This window comes from Boleophthalmus pectinirostris, unplaced genomic scaffold, assembly GCF_026225935.1.
Source record: "Boleophthalmus pectinirostris isolate CB_2022bp ecotype Guang Dong unplaced genomic scaffold, ASM2622593v1 HiC_scaffold_8, whole genome shotgun sequence".
NCBI lineage: Eukaryota > Metazoa > Chordata > Actinopteri > Gobiiformes > Gobiidae > Boleophthalmus > Boleophthalmus pectinirostris.
In genome coordinates, this window is record NW_026571515.1 from 31397693 (window position 1) to 31414795 (window position 17103).

At 41.4% G+C, this 17103-nt stretch overlaps 1 protein-coding gene across 1 annotated transcript in view; it reads right to left on the minus strand.

Annotated features, from left to right (window-relative positions):
- LOC129412350 (calmodulin-binding transcription activator 1) overlaps positions 1-17103 on the minus strand; it is a 277417-nt gene that overhangs the window by 10847 nt on the left and 249467 nt on the right. The window lies entirely within an intron of this gene.

The window sequence follows — 17103 nt, forward strand, 5'->3', positions numbered from 1 at the left end:
GGTGGGCCGTATCAACAAAAAGGATGATCTCAAAAACGGCCAAATTAAAGGAGCACTGTGTGACGTTTCTGGTGGGTGGTCTGCTACCTGTGTGTCTCTGTGGAGATGCTGATGAAATTTATACTGCTTTTTTTCTATTATGGGTGTTTTTAATAGATCTACTTAAATATAACTTGCATTCTTAAGTGGGCTCGCCTCTCCACAGATTTGATGGTAACTAGGGCTGGATATCATTAAGAAGTTGCCAATACGATACATACCTCGATACATAGGCCACGATACAATACATATCTCGATATAGTGCACTTTCGATTCAATATGATATATTTCAAATCGATTCAATACAGTTCAGTAAAAAATAAAGGTTAAATCTTGGCTGCGATACTAAAAGTCTTTGTTAAATCAGTTCTTGTGCAAAGTGAATAACACACAAACATTTTAATCATCAAAACAGTGAATATGTCAAATGTATTGCATAAACGAGCAACTAAACTGTAGCACTGCAGCAAAATAATTTCATAAAATATACCAAAAAATACTCATGGCGATATATCGATACAGCAGCCCATGATATTGATACTGTATCATCACATTTCAATATTTTTCCACACCCCTAATGGTGACCCCTACTTGTCTCCACAAAGATAGATAAGTTTAATGTGTAATATTCTAAGGAACACTCCAGGGCAAAACAATTACCTTTGAGGCAAGCAGGCGAGGGACCATCCACCAGAAATGTTACACAGTGCACCTTTAACAACAAAAGTGCATATTTATACATAGTGTTAAATTAGTATTCAGCTTTGGAGCATAGCTTTGTGATCATTTTCCTGTTACAAACGCTAAACTCTACATTCTAACTTCGTCTTTCCAGCAGCACTTTCCATATTACCTTGTAGATCACATATTGGCCCTGTGCTTACACTAACCTCTCAGACATACATGGGACAGGGTCTAGGCTAAAAATAGCGAGCGCGAGGTGGGAATCGGGACTATTATTATTGCGCGCACGTCCCGCCCGGTCCCACCACGGAAAGGGAAGAGACTAATGATTTTCCTGGTGCAAGCAATTAAAAAACTATTTGTCACCTGCCAGGCTGCGTATGACGTTAGGGGCCTTGGCAGAAGGCTATGGAGTAAAACCACACATAGACAAAGCACCATGACGGAGAGGGGGATGCAGGTGAGGAAGGGGAGGGGTGCGATGGGAGCAGGGTCACACCGGGGGAAAAAAGGGGGTTGGGGGGGAAGAAGAGGGTGAAGAGTGGTGAAGAGGAGGGGAGAGAAAAAGGACAGAGTGAAGGAAGGGTGAGAAGCGAGATGAGGAGGAAGAGGAGGGGTGAGGAGAAGAAAACAAAGGGGGGAGGAAGGGGGGGGAAGAGATGGGAGGAAGGATGAGGGAGACGAGGAGGACAAAAGATTGGGGGAAGGAGAATGAGGAGGGAGGGAGAGAGGTTTTGAAGAGGAAGAGGAGGTGTATGAAAGGGACAGGAGGAGGTAGAAAGGAGTAAGGAAGGATGAGGAAGAAGCCAAGTGATGAGGGGTGAGGAAGAGGAGAGGTGAGTTGGAGGATGAGGAGGAAGAGGAAGCATGATGAGGAGTGAGGAAGAGGGACAGGAGCACAGCAGAAGATGGACAGGGGGGGAGCAGAGGAGGAAGAGGAGAGGTAGGGGAAAGAAAACATTATGAAAGGGAGATGAGCTGAAAAGAGGAGCAGTAATATGAAGGGAGTGAGACGGGAGAGGAAGGTGCAGAGGAGGAAGAGAAGAGGTTCAGAAAAGAGGATGAGGAGGAAAAGGAAGGTAGAGAGGTGAGGAGGAAGAGGAGGTTTCAAAAGGAACAGTGTGAAAGAGGGGAGGAGCAACAGGAAGAGGAGAGATGAGAGGAAGGAAATAGAATAGCGTTGAGAAACAGGGATGAGGAGGAATCAGATGAAGGGAGTAAGGGTGCAGAGGAGGAAGAAGAGAGGTGAGAAGAGAGAGAGAGCAGAATAAGAATGAGGTTGAGAAAACAGGATGAGGTTTAAGGCGGTTTGAAGAGGAGAAATGTGAAAGAGGGGCAGAGCAACAGAAAGAGGAGAGGTAGAGGAAGGGGGAAAGGAGGTGAAGAGGAAGGGGTGAGGGGAGGATCCGTGCCTTTAGGGGGAGGTAGTGAGCTGGGTAAGGGCTTGATTTATCCGGACAGGTTAATACTGGGCCAGACAGCACAGTGCCATCAGGAAGTCATGTAATATTTAGAATGTGGCCACTGCAAGTCATTCTCCTGCTGCCCGCTGCTGGCTACAATAGACATGTATATCCCCCACCTGCAGCTGTGAGCGTGTTCAACCACTGCCCCTGTCTGTCTGTCTGCTCCTGTCTGCTCCCGCCCGCCTCCCAAAGTTCATTTCTGCAGCGCTCCCCTCTGTATTTCTTCAAACGATTTTAAATTTTAGTACTAGTCTATATACCAGCAAGGCAAAAAAATCCCATTTCGTCACAAATCAACAGTTTAATATAATTTAATGATTTCCCATTCGTGCCGAGCCTCTCTGGTCTTTATTACAGGGTATAATAAACACTGTAAAAACTACTGGGACGTCAGGTGCAGCACTAAAAGATTTGCTTGCAGTGGAAAACCCAGCACAATTTATCCAGCCACAGCAAATACACTTCAAACAATGCACTACTTTGTAACTAACATTAGGGATTTTGGGTTCAAGAATCAATAAGTCTGTCCTGGGACATGGTAAGTCACACACTAATTAATTTACACTTTAATTGAAATTAATTAAAACATTGCATGAATATAATTCTTGAATGGTGAAAGTGGGACTTTCATCCCTGAACAACAGGTAATTCCACAAGATCATTTTGATTAAATTACTATGGTATTTAAAGCATGTGTATTAAAAAACAAAATCTGTTTTCCTAATTGCTAATTAAAACTATTTTTAGGCTTTAACTAACAACTAAAACTATGTAAGACTCCTTAAAGTAACACTGGAACTTTTTGGAGGTGGCATAGTAACTGTTAAAACCATATTGGGAATATTCATGGAGATTCATGTACAATGAAAGCCTTACTCTGGAAGAATAGACAAGCTTCCAGGCCAAGTAAGAGTGAGGTTTGTGGAGATGCAAGCCCATTCATACTGATGACACATGTTTTTCAGAGCAATTAAAAACAATAAATTGGGCTATGACAGATATAGTCACTTCATGCTCACATGAACACTGCATCAAAATTACCCGGACTAAACCCAAACCTAAACTAGAATTAGAACAGGACTAAACCAGGTCTATACATTAGGACTAAAACAGGGCTCATACAAGGATTTAACCAGGACAAATGTGCACACAAACTGATGAGTTCTGCTTGGCCACACGAGCTGAGACACCCACAACCACTATTACAGAAACCTTACAGCTTACTTTTAAAGTGCATATGATACGTTTTCATGTTTTCCTCATTATTACTTTGGTTTGGTAGGATAGTTCCTGTGCTGAATCTTAAATATAATGATGTTAACTATGTTTTAGTGAAATAAGTATTGTAACCTGTTGTATGCACACTTGTGTTGTACTAGTGAGCATGTTTGTACATCTCCTTCATGTGTATTACCTGGTGCAGTAAATATAGTGGAGGAGAATGCGTGCTCAGATCAGCGCTCTATCGGAGCTGGAGCTCCATCGCTGCAGTAATTTACGAGGCAGCTCGTTAACGTCAGGTGATTTGCACTGCTCATTTGCTCCCACTCATCTCCAGAAAATGAGATCATCTCCCAGCTCCAATCTGCTCCTCCTACAGCCGCCACTCCCTTCTGCTCTACCTCCTCTTTACTCCTCTCTACTCTTCTTCCTGTACCTCCTCTCTCCCCAAGGCCTTCCTCCTGCTCCTGTACCTCCTCTCTCCTCCTCCTCTTCCTCCTGTACCTACTCTCTCCCCCTCACCTCCCCCTCCTGTACCTCCTTCTCCTTCTCCTCTCCTACTCTTCCTCCTGTACCTCCTCTCTCCTCTCCTCCTCTTCCTGTACCTCCTATTTCCTCCTCCTCCTGTACCCCCTTCTCTCTCCACTTCCTCCTGTACCTCCACCTTTTATACCTCCTCTTCCTCACATGATCTGCCTGGGGTTCAATTCATTTCTAGGGCTGGATACCATTAAAAGGTTCTACCAATACTGAAAAAAGTAAAGTACTTATAAGCATATATTTTTCTTTTATTTTCTTTTGCCTGGAGGTTCCTGGCAGGGTTACTAGTAATAAAATGAAATGAAGGCTAACATCTGTCTGGCACCTGCTTGACTCCATGGGAAATGTATTACCGCTCTGTCTGGAATGTTCCACAGTATGGTATTAAACTTAAGAGGGGGTGGAACTAGAGGTCAAATCAAAGTAGAAGCAATAACGCACAATAAATACATGTTTTTGACCAATAAAAATGTAAAAATAAAAATGTTATTCACTCAGTTCATGATAGATAGGTTTAATGCCATACTGTGGGACATTTCAGGAAAGACAATCTGTCATATTTACACTTGAATTACAGATAATCCCCATCAAATAAATGAATAAAAGACAGAACATGAAAAGACAAACATGAAAAGTGAAATAGTTTTTAGTACTAACAATGGAAAGGTACCCAGCCGTATTCATTTCTACTATTTCCAAATAATTCTTCATCATATCCTCCCTGTGCCTCCTCTTCCTCCCTTCACCTCACCTCTCTCTTCTCTCAATCTGCTCTCTATCTTTCTGCCCCAGTCATTGCTACCCTATTCCAAATATTGCAGCATCATCGTGTATTCTAATCTTCTAATCCTACGCCTACACACCCCTTTTCTCCCTCCTCTTCCTCTTCCTCCCCTCTTCTTCCTCTTCCCTCTCTCACGCAGGTTACGGTGGGTGAGATTTCGTCTGGGATAGCGCAGCATTGACAGACAGAATGTGTGTGCTGGATATGACACACAGCCAGATCAAAACAGGAAGACTAAAGAAGTGTGGCGCCACTCTGAAGGCTCCACGCGCCCTTGTAGTTACTTTCACACTGCCCCCTACAGCGAGAGACCGAGAGCGCGACTCCCCCCCCAAAAAAAAGAAAAGAAAAAAAAAAAAACACACGATTTTCTCTCAAAAACTTGCAGAGTCCTGGTGAGACACGGTAACAGAGTGGAGATAGAAAAAAGTGCAGGGAATGTGTGTAGGTCAGAACAGAAGAGGAAAGGGAAAGTATGAGACAGGGAGTTTTGAAGCGTAATTAAAATGTTTTGTGCGTAAACAACATTTGTGTGAGGACAAAGGCAGTGTTTGTTGACCTTGTCCATATGTGAGAATTCAATAAACCAGGAGCGTGACCCCATGTTTTCAGATGTACTGCTCACTTCTGTACACAAACTCATAAATACATCATTATAATACACTATGCAATAATATACAGTACGCATCTCACAATTATCGTAAACACATATTAAACGCATGACATATTTAGATCAGAATGTTACCTTTTATTGTTCTGAAAATGCTATATTCACCAAAAACAACGCTCTGAGTCTCACCTCCCTCTGCACCCACTTCCCCTTCAGAGCAAAACCACATTATCACATCGCATCAGGTTTGCAATGTACAGTTTTGTATCATGCTTTTGTATATTTCTGGAAAATTGTCGTGTGGGAGCAAGGGTGACGTAAGCTTGTGGGCTGAATATTGCATAGAATCTTACAGCTAACCGTGAGGAAGGTTGGAACAGGGCCCAGGAAAGATTGCTAAAATACTCAAGCATGTATGGATGACATCTAAAACCTCTTCAGGCATGTTTTTGATGAGGGAACAACGTTGCATAATCCTCCTTCTGTAAAATTCTAGTTCTGTTTTTTACATTTTAAGACTGTAAAATCAGGTACAGTGCCAGTGGAATCATACAACTACATACGTTGCGAATAAATAATAAAATGTGATACAAGAGTTTTGAAGTGCATTAAAATGTTTTGTGCGTAAACAACTTTTGTGTGAGGACAAAGGCAGTGTTTGGTGACCTTGTCCATATGTGAGAATTCAATAAACCAGGAGCGTGACACCATGTTTTTAGATGTACTGTTTACTTTTGTACACACACAAACACACAAATACATCTTCTGTTGCCTTACAGACACTTTATCACTGGATGTAATCTGTTATGCAGCTCCTTATCAAACATCCTCCCATTATCAATTTACTGTTTTGTGTCTGGCTCCTTTTAATTTTACAGATAACTAGATAAATGTGATTACCCCCTATCAAGCCAATTAAGTTTTCACCAACACATCTCCAATAGACGCAAGAAAGTCAATAATATTATAATGACATTAGTTCATCTCTCACATTTTAAAGAAGTTCTTCATAGGTATCAGCACGTTATGCAAACTCTAACTACAAGGGGTTAGTAAAGAAACAAGCGGATTATTTTTGTGGCTGTGGATCACTGTCCTAGCCTGATTCATCAGCCGCTTTCACTTTGTGGAAACTGTCTGACCTCGCAGCATTAGAATTAGTTTGCTCCACGGTAGGCACTCCGGGTACTTTTTTATTTAACCAATTGCTGCTATTTGGTCATGACATATGTAATGCGACGCTAACAGGGCTAACTGATATATTATGCTTTTCCCAAATCCTGTAGGACGAAGGGCAAAAACGTCTCTTTATTCTGGCTTTAAATCCTCGATCTCGGGACTAGTTGCCAACAGAGAATGTATGGCTCTTCGCTGATTGGCTGGTGCCCGGACTCACACTTCTGGGGTTCTTGGAAACTGTTTACTGTATTCTGATTCCTGATCTGGTTGCTGGAGAGAAATTTAATTGAGCGGAGGCACTAGGTGGCGCCTGGCTATCAGGGTTTTTGAGTAATCATTGCCTCTCACTAAACTGACCATTTAACCTTGAATTAGAAGGTTTGCGTTATTGAAGTGTGTATAAGAATGCCTTATTGGAGGCATACTATAGTGTAAAAAATCAATATCCAGATACAAATCAATACTAATAAATTATAAACAGGACAAAGTTGGATCTATAAATATTATTTTGTGTAGAAGTGTTTTTTTTAAATTATTATTATTATCATTGTGGTTTCAAAATTGGTTTCGAGTATAAAGCCTTTTTGTTATGATTGAAATAGAGTTTGAAATGAGTTATCAAAGTCTACTATTCCTCCAGCCCTAAATAGAAGGTATTACGTGCCATCAGGTGGTCGCATACAGTTTGTTCAGGAAGTAGAATTATGGACATTGCTAACAGACCGGGCGCTTTACATGTTGGCGCCTGGCCTTTAGCTCATTAGCATTCCTCCTCTGTCTTTAACAGTCAGTAGCCCTTGTCTCTCCATCTTTTCCCTCTTTTCCTTTCCTTCTCCATCTCATCCTCCTCTCCATGACATGTCCCAGTGATCATGTCTGGATGTCAGGCCTGCTCCACGTCTAATTGGGGCTCAGAGGAGTAATCAGGCCGCTACAAATCGGACAGTTCAGGCCATTAGCTGTGACCAGTGTTCTCTGGGAGGCTGGGAAACGCTAGCACCACGACCACCGCCAAGCCAGAGCCTGCTTCACACTGACAGCGCAGGCTCCGATGTGGGTGGAGAGCGCGAGGGTTGGCACGGCGATGAACACAAAGCATGCTGGCTATTGATCTAGTCCTACCACGCAGACAGGAAGTAAACAGGGCCCGGGACACACGCTGACACGCTGCACGGGGGAATATTCAACTGTGAAAAGTACAAAGAATCGCTCAAAGATGGTAATATCAAAACGAGATCGTCATTTTTAGCTGGCGAAGATTGGAAAAGCTTTCATGTTAAAAAGGAATTGCGAAGATATCTACCACAAAAGGTAAACATATGGGGTGTATGGTATGGTATGGTTCGCACAAAAAGGCCCACGCGACTAGCAAGATGAATGTCAATTTTAGCGATCAGGCTGCGTCTTAACCTTTCAAGATAACTGAATTATTTAGGTGCTGAATATACCTGTTGTGGAAGCGTTTTCTGGGCTATTCTGGGCTAGTTAAGAGGCTGCCTCCAGTCTATTGCATGCGCTCGCTTCCTTTCAGTCGCGCAGTGAAAATGGCAAGACAAATGCAGCGGGGGATTTGTGATAATTGGCCCGTGCTGGTGGGCTCGGCGAACGGCCTGGAGAAAAGGTCGCCAGCACCAGGAACCAATATGTCTGCCAGGAGGAAGAGAAGGAGAAAGAGAAAGGTGAGCAGAAGAGTAAAAAGTATCAGAGAGAAAGAAATAGACTGTACACTTCTCTTCTCCTTCCACCCGAGGCAAAAGATCAGTCCTGCAGGGGCCATTAATTAGGCTCTACAGTCACCTTCAGTTTATGCAGAGGTCAGGGGCCCCGTCGACTCTGTTGTGGAAAAGTACAAATATGTTTTCTTTTCTCATGATTTTTAGAGGACACACTTTACAAATAATGATAAAAAAATAACTATGGCAAGTGCTAAAAGTAACTCAAAGCACCAATCAACTAATACTTCTTTCTTTCTTGGCCAATTACTTTTGTCAGAATGTAAACATGCACTTTTCTCAGAGAACTGGTGAATCACTTATAAGACTGTATTCATTTTTGGACCTATCTCACAATTATATTAAAGCCACTGAATGATTGCAGTTGGCCCATTACATTTTCAGAACCAATAGTACATATTTTCTCTAATTACAGATAACAGCCTCTTTCCTTTTTCAAGTGTCTGTACCCAAATTTGTACATGTAATAGTACAGAGGCAATGGAAAGCAGCTCTTAAATAAGATCTCTGTGTGCATCTAATCATACAGTGTTTTATTGTCCGAGAACCAGGAAGTGAGGATGTGAGCCGTTGACAGCAAATCTCTACTCTGTTTTCTGAAAGTTTTGAGAAGCACTTAAAAAATCATTGTAGTGAGTAATTACGATGCTGGGAATATGTTTTGAAAATGAGTATAACTTTGGATTGCAAAGACTTTGAAATGAACTAGTTCTGTTTTTCAGATTTTTAAGCCTTTAAAAGTCAGGTACAGCGCCTTCATAGTTCGTATTTTCTTCTATTACAGATAACCCTCTCTTTTCTGTTTACTTGCTTTCTGAAAGACCAACAAGTGCAGCCAAACAGCCCAATTCTTGACAGAGGTAACCAGATTCAGTTTGAGCTGGCGTTAGCTCTGCTTTAGTGATCGCACACAGGCGCACGCACGCACACACACACGCACACACAGAGGGGTAAACCTCAGAGACAGGCCTGGCTCTCGACACACTGGTGAAGCAGCTGTTCTCCTGATGGCCCTGAGAGCACAGAGCCCAGACACATGCTGACAGACACACCCTCTCTCCATCTCTCTCTGTTTCTCTCTCTATCTCTCTCTCTCACCATTGCTCCTGCTGCTCCGGCTGTGTGCAGTGGGTTATGTGCAGGTTATGTCACAAAAGTCTAAAGAGGTCCTAGTTTAAAAGTAAAAAGACAGGTAAGGATTCTATGGTAGAATCTGCAGCAAAAGATTCAAATAGGGATGGTTAAATATGTAACTTTTTAAGTGGAGGGTTCACAACCTTCCTGTCTCCTATGAGATGTTATTGCTTTGCCTGAAATGTTACACAGAATGACAGAGATAAGCAAGGAGAGGCCACCAGGCCAAGTTACAGGATAGAACCATGCAGTAAGAAGGTATGTATTTAAGGTATTCTTAAGCAATGAAAACAGCTGTAGTTAAATGCATGCACAATAAAAATTACATAGTGAACGTTTACAGGGCAATGTCTGTGTATTTAATAGGACTAAATGGTTAAATTAATTACACAAAATGAACTCCTGTAAGCTTTTAGCCATGTTATAATGTTGTTACCTCCTCAAAAACATACCTGGAGTTGTGTTTTGTTTCATTCATACATGTTTGAGTAACCCTGTAGTCTGTCTACATCTCTAAAACTCAAAATGGTTAGTTTTTTCACCATGTGATGTCATGAAGTGGTAGTTTTCAAATGAACATGTACCCTTTACCTTTTGTTTAGCAGAGACAGGCAACTCCAGGGGTGAAACCATCCAAATGATTCTAGTAAAGGTGTATGGAATGATTCCTGCATTAGCACATGACATCACAAGGTGGAACAAAGTGGTTTTAGTTTGAGAGAAAAACACAGCCTAAATATGCAGGACTTGTGTGTTAAACATGTGTGAATGAAACAAAACACAACTCCAGGTATGTTTCTGATGAGGAAACATTATAAAATAGATCCAAAAAAAGCGTAATAAGGGCCCTTTGGTTTTCAGATATTTATTTCTGTTATTTCCAGATTATACATTTAAGCAGATGCCTATAATTATGCCTAAGTGATTAAATAATGCAGCAGATTTTTGTCACTATTAGAATACAATATTGACCTTGACCTTGATAACTTGCTTTAATTAGCTGTTATTTTATGGCCATAGGGCCTGTAATTACAAAGATATTACCAATAAATCATCTCAGCATTGAACTGCAGACTCTGCTGTGTACAGGACCTTTAGACTGTTATGACATCACACAAACACAGCCCACTGAACCATAATGTCAAACCAGGGGAGTCCAATTTACACCCCAATACTGATGTTACACTGTGCCGAGGTGCGCTTCCATTTGATACAAACAACAGCCTGCATAGCTAAAGGCAATTATATTTCTTGTGGCTCCGTTTGCCCCGGGGTTGTAGACAGGCAGTGAGAGAAGGCGGCGGGCGCTGGGTTTTTCTCGCCTCTCTAGCCTCTCAAATCAACAGAACAGTGCTCGCGCTCATCCAACATTCATCCCGGTGAAATATTCATTATGTAGCCCGTGCGCATTGTCTGGCCCTGTGTTTCTGATGTGGATGCGCACCTGACAGCTCTGCTCCATCACCGCTCTTCACCCGGGCCCTGCACCTGTCTCCTAGCACCTGTCTCCGAGCGCTCAACACACAGGGAGCTAAACTGATCCGAATGAATAGAGGACTGGGCGAGATATAAGAATCCATCTGTCTGTCTTTAGCCTGCGGGCATGTTCGCTCCGGGTTAGCGCTGGAGATGCTGTATCCTGCTAGCGCGGCCGACCTATATGACGGATCGGCGCTTTACAAAGGTCCTCCTCAACTTTTCTTTTTCAATTAGGCCAGATAGGGGAGAGAGAGGGCTCTGTACTGCCTTGTACTGTGGATGAATACATGTGTTTGGTCCTGCGAAAGATGTGCTGACAGCATTGACCTGCTGTATTGATCTTGGGAGATTGTAGGTTTGTTATAACAGGTGAATGGCAGGGGAGTTGGAAAAAGGCTCTGGGTGGTTTCCGATACATCAACACAGGAACACAGGAAGGAATTAAAGCAACACTGTGTAATCTCCAGGTGAGTGCTGGTGGGGATTTCATCATTTGTACTTGAGTGATATTGGTTTTGAAGTGGCCATTTGCAGTCATGAAGTATTTATCATTCTTAAAACAGAATTATTAGTTTACATTTGAATTAAAATGTATGGAAATAAAAAAGTTCATTATTATTATTAATAACATAAAACAAAGTCAGTTAATTACAGTAGTAGTATCAGTAGTAGCAGCATTAGGTGCAGTATTAGTCGTAGTAGTAGTCATAGTTACAAGAATTTTTACTTACATCGTTTTGGACTAGAATAATTAACAAGTAGTAGTAATAGTAGAAGTAGTAGTCATAGTCCTAGTAGTAGTTCTCGTAGTCATAGCAGTAGTATTTTCATTTGTTTATGTAAAAATATTCATAATTACTTGTTTATCAAACATTTACAATACAAGTACATTTGGTAATATTACAAATAATGACCATGCATTTTCTTATAATATATACCACAACAAAATCCAGTTGCATAAAATGAAAATGCCAAAGTATAATTGTCTGTTCAATTATTCATAAAACATTAAAATGCAAGTTTAGCACACTTACTTTATTCTTATATTCTTCGACACCCACAGCCCTGTAGAGTAGAGCAGAAGACCCAGACTACAGAGATGTAGAGAGCAGTTAAAGCAGAGGCAGGTTTCAGCACCTCGGACAGCTCCACTGCCTCTACTCCACTCAGGGTCCACTTTAATCACATACTTATCACTCTGCCCGTTCAATTAACAAACCATAAATTAAAATGATTGGAAAGCTGTCTGATAGTGGCTGGGACCATCACGCCGACAACACTCATTTTCCTCTCGTAACCCTAATTCAAACGCTCCCAAAGTCATTACAATCTGAAGGACTAATGTAATAAGAAAAATCTAAGTACGGTGAGCGGCCGTATTAATAATTTATTCAGGGCAGACAGCAGAGTCGCGCTGAGCTTAAGTCGGGGAGAGAAGGAGCGAAGAAGTGATAGCTGTGAAGAAACAAGCTCGTCAGCATTCCCTCCGCCTTAGTAGTCATTTCATTATCTCACCGTTCCACGCCCCTTTTAAGTAGTGAGGGAGCAGAGTAGGGCTATTGACCCCTCTCTGAGTTAGTGGCAGACAGCCGGACAAATGAAGTTTCGCCTCAGACCCCCACTCGTATTAATATCATAATTACCCCCACCTCCGAGCTCCAGGCCGGACAGCTGCAAACTCCACTATCTGATTTGATGGAGAGGCTGGGGCCCGGGAATTACATTCGATTAGCACTAAACAAAAGGAGAGGACATGGAGCGCTGGAATCAATCAGGGCTAGCAGGACAGACCTTGTGCTTTGTGTCAATGAGAGGCACTGAGAGTGATTCATACAGCTCACTTCACTGAACAATCACTTTATTCAAATGGGAGTTATTCAAAATCATAACTTTATATACAAACAAATTAGTCATGGTGGAATCAAAAATAACTATTTGAATGTAGAGAGGCTGGAGGATTTATTCGATATAATGTGGCGGCACATATTTATTTATTACAATATTTATAGAAATCTTCATTCAGTAGTTAAAATCTCTATAAACACGAGTTAATTTTGTGTTGTGAACATACAAAAATGTCAAACTCAATTTCCAAACTAAGGAAAAGGATTGACACACAGCTCCAATTTTGATTCGTTGATAATAATAATTACTCTTTTTAGACAATAGAAGGAGTTTTCAACACAAAATAATAGGAGCGTGTTCTTTTTACCACATGGTTCAAATTCTGATTATTCTAATATTGATCAAAACCATTTTAAACTCTTCAAAACAAGTCAGAGTTTGTTTGTTTTTTGATAACCGTATATTAGTTCATTTAATAATATTTCATTTGTTCTCATGGGTGTTTAAAAGGCGCTGTCATTTGAACCATAAAGCCAGAGAAGTTTCCAAATTTCTGTTCTTCTGTGAATTCATTATTTGTAATCCCCAATAAGTTTCCTTCGTCTGGGCCAATTGTGCGAACGGGTTAGAGACATTCGAAAGTGTTCTCATGCTACACTAAGAAAATGATGATGTGGCAAAGTGGAGCAGACTGAGAGAGAAGAAAGAGTAAGAGAGAGAAAGAGAAGAAAGAAAGAGTCAGTGAGAGAGAAGAGGGAGGGTGAGAGAGTGAATGAGGATGAGAAAAGAGAGCGTGTGAGAAAAAGAGAGAAGACAGAGAGAGTATGAGTGAGAGAGTAAGAGATGAGAGAGAGAAAGAAAGAGAGAGAGAGCCCCCTACACTCCCACTCCCCCTCCACAGGTCCTGGTCCCGTGGTCTCATTATCAGAGCTTTGACTCAATCAGACTGGATAAGAGCAGGATAAAGAGGCACGCTCCCCTGGGCTCTGCTCCAGTCCCTCTCTCTTAAAGCACCTTCACCAAACTCACTGTCCAACTTTTCTTTGTGCACACTGTCCTTTTCTCCTTACACACACTTTTTTATGTTCCTCAAATCTAAAAATCCATCTCTCTCCTTCCATCCATCTTGCATTCCCCTCAGTATTTTTCTTCCTTTCTTTGGGGCTGAACTTTTGAAAAAGTTGTGTCCATGCGAGCCTGCCTTTCTTTCAATCCCGGGCCGGTTGTCCTCTGCGCTCCCTCCTTGTCAGAGCTGTGTAATAGGAGTTATTTTCATGGCTGTCTCTCTCTCCTCACTGTGGCCGCTGGATGGCTGAATATTTACATTTTTCACTCACTTGTGACCTTTCCCGGGAGCCGCACTGGGAGCCCTAGTCTCCTTGCTGCTCCGCTGTTGACAGACTACTGCCTGCAAATCTCATATGGACACAGCCGATGGTACACAGAGAGGGAGGGAGGAGGGGGGAGGACGAGGAGGAGGGGGCACAGGATGGGGTGATAGAGGAGAAACCAGGACAGGAGTTAGAGTTTTCAGTCTGAAGTGGGTAGACGATACAAAAGTTGACTGGTGCTCAGGGCTTTGATTTGTTGCCGCCGGTGTCACTGTGGTTATGGTTTGTATGGGTGGCAATAAAGTGACTGAAGTAAGATGTAAATCTGACAGAGCAGGTCGGGGAATTCAAAATAAAACATGGCCGAAGCACCGGAGACAGAGGTAATCTGAGCTGCGGCGAGGAAGTGAGAACTATTCAGTGTATCCTGGAAGTCAGTCCGATTAGATTAGTCATGTGATCTAATAAAAGGCGTGCATCCTTTCAACAGGACTTAAGAGAAGGAAGAGGAAGAGTGGAGGAAGTGATCATAATGTGGGGAATGCCTCAAAGCAAATATATAAAGTGTAGGCAAAGTCAAGCTTTAAACACAGTTTATCAAAACATTTCCATAGGTTTCAGAAAATTAAAACTATTTTTTACCTGATTCAAACTGATTCACAACAATTTACTACACATCTAAGAAAAAACTTTTTAAACAATGAATTAAATTGAACTATTTTTAAGGCCCTATAGTACACAAATTGACTCTTCTCCACTGAGTTTAGACTTAGAATATCACCTTTTCAAAAACATGCCCGGAGTTGCGTTTTGTTTGAGTAACCCTTTATATTGAAAATATGTTGAAAATGCTCTGATCAGCTTTTATCTTTTTACCTTTTGTTCAGTAGAGATAGGAAATTCTGGGGCTGAAATTGATCCAAATGATTCTAGTGAATGTATATGAGGTTTAAAAACACAGTAGAGCACTTCCTGTATCACCACATGACATCAACAAGGTGGAACAGAATGTCTTCTCTTTGTAGGAAGAACTCAAACTAAAGGTGCAGGATTTGTGTGTTAAACATGTGTGAATGAAACAAAACACAACTCCAGAAGTGTTTTTGATGAGAAAGCAACATTATAACATAGATCAGAGGATAGCGTAACAAGAGCCCTTTAATGAACTACTCAACCCACACAACCTTCATAACTAATTCATTCAATAACCTCCATGAAATCTCTTAATTCACTCTGAAATCATTTGAATTCTTCACCCAAATCTCAATGTTTTGTCTCTTTACTTAATTTCTCCAATAAGATTTAGAGTCATTCCGTTATCTCTTCAGACCAACGGGGCATAAATACACTGCCGTTGTAACACCATTATTTAACTTGTGGCTTAAATAGTGAGACCAAACATCACAAAATACTTAAATTCCACAAACATTGCCCATGCAAATCTTAATCTTACTAAAATGTGCCTCTTCCACAGCCGTAATGACGTTCAATAAGGCAAAATGACTTGTGTTTTAATTTACAATGCCCTAATCAAATCAATGTGAGTGAATTCATAAGAGATAGTGGGAGACATGCTTTTAGCCTGCCTGTGTGAGACGCAAATGGAGCCAGATAAAGGAGAAAGACGTGTTGTGAGAGTGTTTTGTTTGCTCGGGAAACACTAATTATTTTGTTTGAAGCATTAGAGGGGCCAGCTTTTCTCATTGTCTTTTCCCAATGCTGAGTTCTCCTGCTTCGCAAACAGGCTTTTCACTGGAGTACAGCTAGATACAAGTGAGCCTGCTACAGCTGGGACATAGTGACTCAACATTTTAGCCTGGGAATATGTGTGAAAGTAGGCCAAGACATAGATACAGGCCTGTCACCATGATTACTATGTTGACTCATAGTAATTCTGTATGATAGATAATATATATATATTTTATAATATTTTGAGGCTCAAATTTTAACATTTTTTTTCCCATGTTATTTTATTATAGTACAAAAAGATTTGAGCATTTTTTTCTTTTGTCCCTTGTAACAGATACTTACTAAGTCGTAAAGTATATTATTGTGCAATTTATTTATTGCAGAAAGGTTTTCGTGGGATTTTCCTGCTTTGCGCTTATTGTGTTAGTGGCATATAATAGTTTCAGTATTATAGTTTATGTAGTTGACTGAAGAAATTCTTAGTCGACTAAAGGCATGTCTTGCTATTTAACTAAATATTGTATAAAGACAGATTAAAATTGTAAATCATGAGTTTAATCTGGCTTTTTATAAATACCAAAAACATACCAAAACTTCAGTTCACTCACTCACTAACTTCTCCTTTCTGCTCTTGTCTCATATAACTAAAAAAAGTTGACTAATAAAAAGTCCATCGACTGATTAATAGAGTAAACATCTAAAGTACTACAGGCCTAAATAAATTACACTTCAAACTGTTTTCATGACAGGCCTACTCAGATAATTGCGTATATGTCCACTGGATCTGTAATGCAGTTGTGTTGTTTACAATGCCCACAATAGTGTAAGTGTAACTACACACATTTGAGGCCCGTAGCACAACACTAGCTGTCATACTTAACACAGATGATAAGATGTATGGTGAGGTGATCAAAGCAGGACTATTTACAGGCACTCGGGCCGTAGCCGTGACGACCGTTGTAAGCACACTACTGTACAGTGCAGATCCTCCATCATGCTTTTACTGCCCATCACCGTGGCTGGGAGACAGGGGAGATGGCAAAGCTTTTAGCAGCCTCAGATAGGTCTGTGCAGGACGCCTGCGTATGGGCATGGCCATCAGAAAAGTAAATGACGGAGGAAGATAAGCCAAATGGAAGCAGAGGAGAGAAAGAGAGAAGGAGAGGAGAGAGGAGGCGGCAGCGAGGGAGAGGTGGATGTCTGCCTGCTGCCTGTCAAAGGAAAACGCTCCGGTTAAATGGGAACTGATATCATGCAACCCATTCAAGTAGTCCCGGCTGGGCTGAGAAGGAGAGAGGGAGGAGGAGAGAGGAGGGAAAGGAGAAGCGGAGAGAAAGAGAGAGAGGAGAGTGAACAGAAGAGAGGGGAG